The following is a 9,499-nucleotide window of genomic DNA, read 5'->3' as shown; positions in this document are numbered from 1 at the left end:
CTCATATTGCAAGATATCGCTCATTTATCAAGTTAGAATTTATTAGAAATGTTTCCTCGTCTTGCAGAACACTCACTGCAATCCAAGGTTTTATTGTGTATCTAAAAATATATATTGTATATATAAAAATATAGCAATTATTTCCTGAGTCTTCTTTTACAAATTACTGTGTGTGGTCATAATCACCACAACGTGGTTAGGAAAAACATAATCCTCACTCTAGCTATCAACCCTCAATATGAACTTGTAGCATCCCATGAAAGAGAACAACACGAAACAATGACTTGAGTAGGTAGCTGAGAATATTTTTTTGCCTTTCTTTTTTTGGATTTTGTTAGTTTGCTAGCTTATTTTATTTTAGGATAAGGAAGAGAAATGCATTTGCAGGGAGAGAAGGAGTAAGAGAGAGAGAGAGAGAGAGAGAGACAAGGAAGGACTGGCAGGGCAAGACGGAAGACTGACCGCTAGATCAGGACCCCAGTGAGTTAGAGGAAGACGGCATTAGGAACCACTATGAAAAATGAAGGGGCCTCTCGTAGAACAAGAGGGTTACTCATTGCCTCACACCAAAGGAGAAATGAGTGTGTGGTCAAATATCCCAAGCCATGTTTAGATACAGGGGGAAAGTTGTAGCAGATCAAATCCAACGAGTTGAATTTCTCAATAAACTATTTACCCAATACGTGTAGGTACCTCTTTATGACATAATTGGTTCTTTTTCCTTACACACGTCTTATCCTGGCAAGTGAAATACAAAGTAAAATTACAACGGAGATATGAGAATACCTTTGGGCGGTGGGAATTTGATAATGTTCTGTGAGTTGCTCATTTTACGTAGCCTACCTATGCTTTCCCAGCCCACAAACTGTGATCGTTTCTGATTTCTCATGATTTGCTCCTGGAGTTTCTCCCTCTTGTGTCACCCTACCTCAGAACAACAGACAAATGTAAATGGGTTCCAAAAGAAGTGAAAAAATAATGCCATTGATCTCCCAGCACCCCAGAGGTTGGCGTTTCTTTCTGTACCATAAACACAGTGAACCATGTAATTTGGGGCGGGGGGGTGGGGGTGGGTTGGATGTGCCATTGTGATTATTACAGCAGCTGAAAGCCCGCATTCCCAAAATAGGCCATGTTCTTCTTCAAGCAGGTGCTCCCTTGAACCTAGCAAGCCCGTGCTCTCACGCAGACAGTGTGACTGAAATGTAACAGTGCCAACTTGCCTTCAGTGTGTCCTTTTAATGTGTTTTGGAGAAGCAAGTGCAACCTCACACAGAAAGGGGAGAGGCGGCCCTAGGAAGCTGCTCAAAGCTACTTATTAAAGGAAGCGGCAGAGATAATTAAAAGTAATTTTGCCAAACTCCAAAAGGGCATGGAACACAACACGAAGGTACGGGAGCAAATCACATTCTGCTGTTAGCAGAAACCCAGTCATGCAGCTATTTCCAGAGAGTGCGTGCGTTCTCCAGATGGATCCAGGTAGAGCTACCGTCCTTTTTATACATAAATAACGATTCTAGCGAGTCCGTGCGGAAAGAGGTCCTGAAGACGTGTGCCAAATGTGAAAAGGCAAACTCAGAAAAATCTGACTGATGCCCAAATAGATATTTTTGTTAGCTGTCACATCCCGTTCATGGGTATTGACCATGAGGTGTGGGTACACATCAAAATCAAAGGAAGGGGGGCGCCTGGGTGGCGCAGTCGGTTAAGCGTCCGACTTCAGCCAGGTCACGATCTCGCGGTCCGTGAGTTCGAGCCCCGCGTCGGGCTCTGGGCTGATGGCTCAGAGCCTGGAGCCTGTTTCCGATTCTGTGTCTCCCTCTCTCTCTGCCCCTCCCCCGTTCATGCTCTGTCTCTCTCTGTCCCAAAAATAAATAAACGTTGAAAAAAAAAATTTAAAAAAAAATCAAAGGAAGGATGGAAAGCATCACCCAATAAGCAACGTAACACAGTTACTCAATCCTGCCTTTTCACCTCCTTGAATCACCCACATCCCTTCCGTCCACACTCATTCATGCACCAAACAGGCATCTACTGAAGAGCCAGCTGCCACAGGAAGTGTCACGGGGCCCTGGTAGGAGGGGCGCGGGGCAGTGGAAGGAGGAATTCTAGGACAAAGAAAGCCATCAACTGGATTTATACTTTAAATCTGATAATGGGTTCTATTTTCTTCCTCATGCTAACCAAGCTCAAGCCCTGGAGGGACGCCCCCCAAGACCTCAATCACTGCACACACGTCTGAACACACGGGTGGTGGTTTTACTCTTGGGACCTTTCTAATATGGTTCCTAGCCCAAGTTCCACGAAAATCCCACTTCCCACGCTATGTTTACTCCCTCCCAGAAAGCCAAAGGACGCTTGCTTGTGCATATTTTCTTGTCTCCATTTCTCCTTCAGGACTGGGCCAGTTAGGGCTACTGTAGGAAAATCTATGCACCAGAGGGCTTATGAGTCCTGGTTCCCACGGTTTCTGGAGGCTGGGAAGCCCGAGATCAAGGCACCTGCAGATTCGGTGTCTGGTGAGGGCTCCCTTCCTGGTTCTCGCTGTGTCCTCACCTGCAGAAAGGGCAGACGCCTCTGGGGTCTCTTGAATAAGGAAGCCAATAGCACTTATCAGGGCTTCCCCATGGGACCTGCCTCCTAACACCACCACCTTGGGGGCTAAGATGTCAACACATGCGTGCCCAGGGGACCCAAACATTCGGACCATAGTGAGTAGCCTCTGTACAAACCATATGTGGTAACTAGGTTTACCATCAACTAGTGAACTGAAGTGGTAAAGAGAGAGCTCTGATTTATCCTTGAGTGAGCAAGCTCTCAGTGTGTGTTCAGCCCTGTCTTCATTTCTGAAGCCTCAGGGAAGAACATTCAGAGCCAAGCGGGGGGAGGAACGATGGGCACTGTTTCTGACCGTGGCACGTGCCCCACTACAGATGTCCCAGGTACCTTCTCCCCAGGAAACCCATGGGTTGTTGCTTCCTATGCCCATGGGCTCCCATCCACTTTGCTTTTTCTCCCACAGGAAGTGCAACCGGTGATGCCAGAGCAGGTAATCTGAGATAAACAAAATCAAAGCATCAGAATAGCCTAGAAGGCTGTTAGACACCCTTTAATACAAAGCCGCCTCAAGTTAAATCAAGCTTGGGGAGGCCCAGAGAAGGGAAATTCTGCGTCGTGTGTTCACACGTCTAAATACCGGCTAACTGGTAACTAAGGCTTAGTTCTCCTGAAGATCAGTGAAGGGCTCATCCGCTCCCTGCCTGGCAGAAAACGGACACCCAGATGCTGTTATCCAGCCAAGTCCACATCACCCAGAACAGAGCCGTCCCTTCTAGGGTTTGCAGAAGGATGAACACGTGAGGAAATGCTAAGACAAAATACATAAACAAAACACTGTTGCTCCAGGCAAACTGATGAGTTGTGAAATTCTATAAATACCTCCCCAGTAAGTTGTCTTCGTCTCATGGGACATTTTACTCCCTTATTTCAGTCTTGAAAATAATCATGCTCATGATTTGAGTGCTTCTCTGGGACCTTTCATTCATTCGCATCGTAACCATTTACCTGTCCGTGCATTCTGAGATCTGACCCTATCCCACGAGAAGCGAGTCAGGACACAGATGCACAGAGGAAATGTGCCCTGTTGCACATTTGGTCCTGGGAGCTGTTCTCAAAGGAAGAGGCAAAAACTTAAAGTGCGTTTAAGTTTTGAATACAAATTGTCATAGGAACCAAGCCCTCACGTCTAAGGTATAGAAGCAGGACGGAACTGGAATACTCATGCCTGAGTAATGAGAATATTGTTCCTACAGGCAGACTGTGGGAGATAAGTGCTCAAAATATGCCCTCCAACCTCCATGGTTGGGGGGGTGGGGTCACTTCCCTGCCCCCTGGTTGCTCAGCTCAGGCATGTGACTTGCTTGCGCCTATGGGATGGGAGCAGATGCAACACAGCAAAAACTCGTGATGTGCGTCAGGGCTGGGTTGCTCTTGGGTGCTCTGCGGTCACAGCGAGAGTCTCCAAGTGTTCCCCCTGCCTCTTCGGCCAAGGTCAATTCTGTGGAGCAGGTGGGAGCCAAACCTACTTCAATAGATCCAGCCACACTTACACGTGGAGGCGGGGCCACCCCGCTGAGGCAGCCTGAAGGCACCAATGGGCAGCGACACTCGTGACAGCAACAATGGCCTGACCCACAGACCTATCAGAAAGGGAAGTCGTAAATAGGCTTGTATTCGATAAGCACAGAATTAGAACAGGCAAGAGAAACTTTGCAAACTCTGCATTGAATGACTTAAATAAAGCCTCCTGATGACAGCAGAAATGGCCTTACAGGGGACAGGACACTATTTGCAGTAACAGGGCTTACATTCCCGGTCCCCAACACAGCGCTCCGGGGACTCCCATGTTTTACATCAGCAAGTCTTACTTTTTCCCTAGGATTCCATGGCGGGCTCACCTCTCTCTGATGAGTGACCAGATCTTTACACACGTTCAGAAAAGGTCATGGATGAGAAAGGTCCGCGCAGATACAAGGACTGCTCTATTTCCTTCAGGTGATTATACGTTTTGGAAGGTCCAATCTTATTTGCAAATACGGAGATGATTTATTAAAGATCCCAAACACCGACAGCATCATTGATAATCTTTTTCTTTGTATTGATGGAGAGGAGAGTTTAGTAATTAACTGACTTAGAATCGTAACATTAGTCAAGAGTGGATCTAAGACTTCCAGATTAGTAGGAATTCCAACGGTCTTTCACATGGAGTGTGTTAAAAGTTCTGACAATTCTTGTTATAACCTTCAGCCCACGTGAAATCAGGAAAAAGCAATTATATCATTTAAACCAGTATCTCCAAGGCAAAGGACACCTTGGAATAATAATAGAGAAGGACTTTTTTTATGGATTGGGTGTGTGTGTTGACCCAAAACCCTTCCTTGCTCCCACAAACAATAATGCTGCTCTCAGCCACAACCCAAAGCACACAAATCATTACACTTTATGAAACAGGAAGTGTCTAGATCCAGCAGTGACTTGGCATCAGACTATCAAGTTAAATTTTGGAATATAATTACATAGCTTAATGCTTTGAAAGGGCATTTGCAATTGGCATTTTGATGGATACGTCGGGTAAACGCCAACACGGGTCTGGGTTGGAATAAAGCCTGCTTAGGTAGGGCCACCGATGGGGCTGAACATGTGCTCCTGGGTCCTCACCACCGTTCCATCACTAGGGTGCTGTGTGACCTTGCCTGTTACTTCTCAGAGTTTGAGTCTTCATACGTGTGAAATAGGCAGACAGATTGGAGTATTCCTTAGCTCTTTTAGTTCGGACATTCTTTGATTTCTTATTCGAGGGATAAGATTCAGCAAATATTCATCTTATGGTCTCCCTTGGACCAAATGAACTATTTTGTGCCTGCGTATGGGATTTGTGCATTTAATACTCTAAACCACCCCACGAAGTTGCTAGTATCTTAATTCTATCAAGGCAGAAATGGGAGCTCTAACAAAACGTTAGTATCAAAACAAGGATGGGCTAAAACTCAAATTCAGAGTCAAAGATCAGGACTCTTTCCACTAACCAGCACCACACACACATATACACACACACACATACATACACACACACACAGGCAGTATTTTAGAAGGTGGAAAACGAGGGGAGGGACCATGACTGACAACACGGAGAGGGAAAATACAACAGTGAGGAGAGGACCCACATTCCAGAATTTGACATTTCTAACCCAAAATAAATTCCACCTGTGTAGGAAAACGAATTGTTCTCTCCTTGTCATGTGCTATCACATTTATTTTTATTTTTTATTTTTGAGAGAGAGAGAGTGTGTACACATGAGTGGGGGGGGCAGTGAGAGAGGGGGACAGAGGATCCAAAGTGGGGTCTGCACTGATAGCAAAGAACCCAATATGGGGCTCAAACTCATGAACCATGAGATCATGACCTGAAGTTGGACACTCAACCTACTGAGCCACCCAGGTATCCCCCATCTATCATATTTTATATTACGTAAAACAAGTACAGGAGAGCTACCCCCAAAAAAATCCCACTGAAGAAAATATAGCTTTTCTATTAAATAGTAAGCCAAATGGTTTTTTCCTTCAGACATGAATTAGGATTGAAAACATAAAAATAAGACAAATTCACTCCATCCAAACACAAATAATATTACGACAAATTCATCCCTAACAATTTCTAGAATATAGATAATATTTATCTTAGTGTTTGGTCATAAAAGATGGACTTAGCAGGGCACCTGGGTGGCTCAGTCAGCTAAGTGTCCAACTCCGGCTCAGCTCATGATCTTGGGGTTTGTGAGTTCGAGCCCCACATCGGGGTCTGTGCTGACAGCTCGGAGCCTGGAGCCTGCTTCAGATTCTGTGTCTCCCTCTCTGCCCCTTCCCCGCTCACGTTCTGTCCTTCTGTGTCTCTGTCTCAAAAACAAATATTTTAAAAAAATAAAATAAAAAAGATGGACTGAGGATTCAATTCAAGTTGCTGCATTACATCTTTCCAAATTAACTGTTAGCACTGTATGTAAAACCCAAACCCTAATGGAAATAATTTAAGGAAGCCATGAAGAAAAGATGTCAGAATTAAAATGCACTGATGTATATAAAATGACCATAGTAAGTATCACCTCACTAAATTTCATAATTCACGAAAGGAAAAATACTCCTTTGTTTAGTGCAAATAAGTAGTTCATTTATTTATTGGTTGTTTTGTTTTCGTTCAAACTGTATCCAGTTTTTTTCAGATTTTTTAAATTTTTTAAATTTATTTTTTGAGAGTGAGAGACAGAGTGTGAGTTGGGGAGGGCCAGAGAGAGAGGAAGACACAGAATCCGAAGCAGGCTCAGGCTCCGAGCTGTCAGCACAGAGCCCGATGCACAGCGCGAACCCACGAACTGTGAGATCATGACCTGAGCCGAAGTCTGACATTTAACCCATGAACCACCCAGGCGCCCCTGTATCCAGCTTTATTATCCAGATAGTTTTCATAAACAATCATAGTATTTCAGGCAGGACATGGGCGGGCAGTCGTTAACAGTATACAACAATTTTTAAACTTCCTTCTTCAATGGACTACCAAAATCAAGGCCAATGAAGTCTTCATTTGATGCTCTCAACAGGGAAAGTTTAGAGTGAGGGTCGACGCTTGACATTTAGCATCTTGTTATTAAAAGTTATTAAACTTTACACAAGCCAACCCTTTCGGGAAATGAAGTGAAAATGGCAGAATTATGCACCTGAAGATGCACAAGCTACAAAAGGAATTCTTTTGAGAGATGTCATCTCAATGGCAACACTGTAAAGTCCAGATCACCCGCCACACTGAGAACCATTTCTTGGGGTCAAGTTCCAACAGGGATGTGGGTTTAAGGGAGTCAAGTCTATGTGGAAAGCACAGGGAGAAGAGGACATAAAGAATGAATTTTAGCTTTCCCACACCACAAGGCATTTGTGCCAAGGTGACTAATGTGTGTTTGTGTCAAGGAGTCCCTCCTCCTGGGAACCAAGAGGAAGTTCCTCAAACCTAGAAGGGAATGGTGTTTTGCCCCATTGTATCAATCTTGCTTTGGAGATATTCTGTTAGCGACATACGCCCTTTCCCTCAAAACAACAATAAAGTGTTCTGTGTGCTAACAACATAGCTTTAAAAAAAGTAAATCAAAAGTACGTATTTGTATAAAAGTTGATCAAAAATAGTATTTCAAACAGTGCAGTCACCAGGAGTACACAGTTATCCAAAATGCCCACATTTCACTTGGCATCCCCAGCACCTTCAGCTTTCTGTGCCCTGTCTGTTTGGGCAACTCCATATTCTGCAGGGTTATTCCCATCCTTGCCACAATCAGCTGTCCCCTTTTCCCCTTTGGGTACCACGTCTCCCTTCTTTGCAGGGGCCTTCTTAGGTCTGGGCTCTGGCTTTCCAGGAGGTTTAGCAGATAGCCTTGCAGACCTCTGTGATCATCCTTCACCTTGGCTTTATCTCCTTCAGAATCCCCTGCTGCCTTTCTCTTGGGCATCATGGCCGGCGGGGGGCGGGGTAGGCACTGGATGCAGGGGGCAACAGCACATGGGCTTTGGCCAGTCCCGGGGGGTGTTCTCGCTTCCTCTTCCAGCTCATTTATTTTTAAAATTTTTTTTAACGTTTATTTATTTTTGAGACAGAGAGAGACAGAGCATGAACGGGGGAGGGGCAGAGAGAGAGGGAGACACAGAATCCGAAGCGGGCTCCAGGCTCCGAGCCATCAGCCCAGAGCCAGACGCGGGGCTCAAACCCACAAACCGCGAGATCGTGACCTGAGCTGAAGTCGGACACTTAACCAGCTCATTTATTTTTTAAAGGAGCAGTTGAGAGAAAAAAAAAATCAGGTGGAAGATTTCTTTCTTCCACCTTATTTTAACAGATGCTGCCCAGGAAAATAAACAAGGAAGAGAAAAGCTTCTCTGGCTTCCACTGCTGCCTCTGAGGACCACCCCCCAGGGGTCCCTTCTCATGTTCCATATCAAAGCCCTTCTTGGAAAATTAGAGTAGATATTGAATTGAATAGTACACTGAAACACAGATTTAAGATGTTCCAAATAAAAACAACTTGTTTATATCATATAGAGAATGTGTTTTACATACTTTTAGACTTTAGGGAAACTAGCTTTCAGAAGACGTGTTTGTTCACACATAACACATTTATCAGCTAGTGTTAAATGGAATATAATTCCACAAAACCAAAATTAATTCTTGCACTACACAGACAACCCCTGCTCAAGTTATACCCGTATATATGTACAGAATAGGAAGATGATTCTTTAGGACTGTCCAATGAATGCAGATTTTGTAAGTTTGTGTTTTATATACTTCATCATGAATAAGTTCACACATTAAAAGCAAATGACTTAGCACCATGGAAAGGATGGCAGTTTGAGTTTCTCAAATGCATGTATGAATTATCTCAGGGGTTCAAAGACATGTGGTGGGGGGAGAGAGGGAGAAATTCAGGACATTCACATTGTGCATCTTTCTGGAGCACCAGCCTTTCTGAGAGGTGGGGTAAATTAGCAAGAATACTTTCTCCTGCAGGAATCTGAAAGCCTGAACTCACTCTTAGGAACATTTCATCACCTCACAAGGCAGCAGATCCCCAAGGCAGGTGGCTCCAAGCTTGGTTAACCCAGAGACTCGACGATACCATGTCAAACCCCTCCATCCTGTATCATTTTCCTTGGTCATTTTCCCAATAGGGGCTTTCTCCTCTGGCTGGCTCTCCAGGACTTATGAAATAACTACCACAGCCCCAGATATCAGATCCAGAGACAAAACAATGCCAAGAAAAGAAGAGTAAGGCACCATCTATCTTTTAAGAACAAGAAAATGTTTTTCAGTACCACCCCTCCAAGTAACATGGGCACGCCCAACTATACGGCGGGCAATCACGATGGGATTCCCATGATCCACGTTGATGAATCAGTGCCGACCCTC

At 44.6% G+C, this 9,499-nt stretch overlaps 1 pseudogene; it reads right to left on the bottom strand.

Moving 5' to 3' along the window:
* Positions 1-7,782: 7,782 nt before the first annotated feature.
* Positions 7,783-8,048, bottom strand: LOC124519918 (non-histone chromosomal protein HMG-17-like; annotated as a pseudogene).
* Positions 8,049-9,499: the final 1,451 nt, after the last annotated feature.

This window comes from Lynx rufus, unplaced genomic scaffold (assembly GCF_022079265.1).
Source record: "Lynx rufus isolate CCGP_SWC_20201006 ecotype Redwood Valley unplaced genomic scaffold, mLynRuf1.p SCAF_3, whole genome shotgun sequence".
NCBI lineage: Eukaryota > Metazoa > Chordata > Mammalia > Carnivora > Felidae > Lynx > Lynx rufus.
The sequence above is the reverse complement of the archived record's forward strand: the minus strand, read 5'-3'. Positions and strand labels throughout refer to the sequence as shown.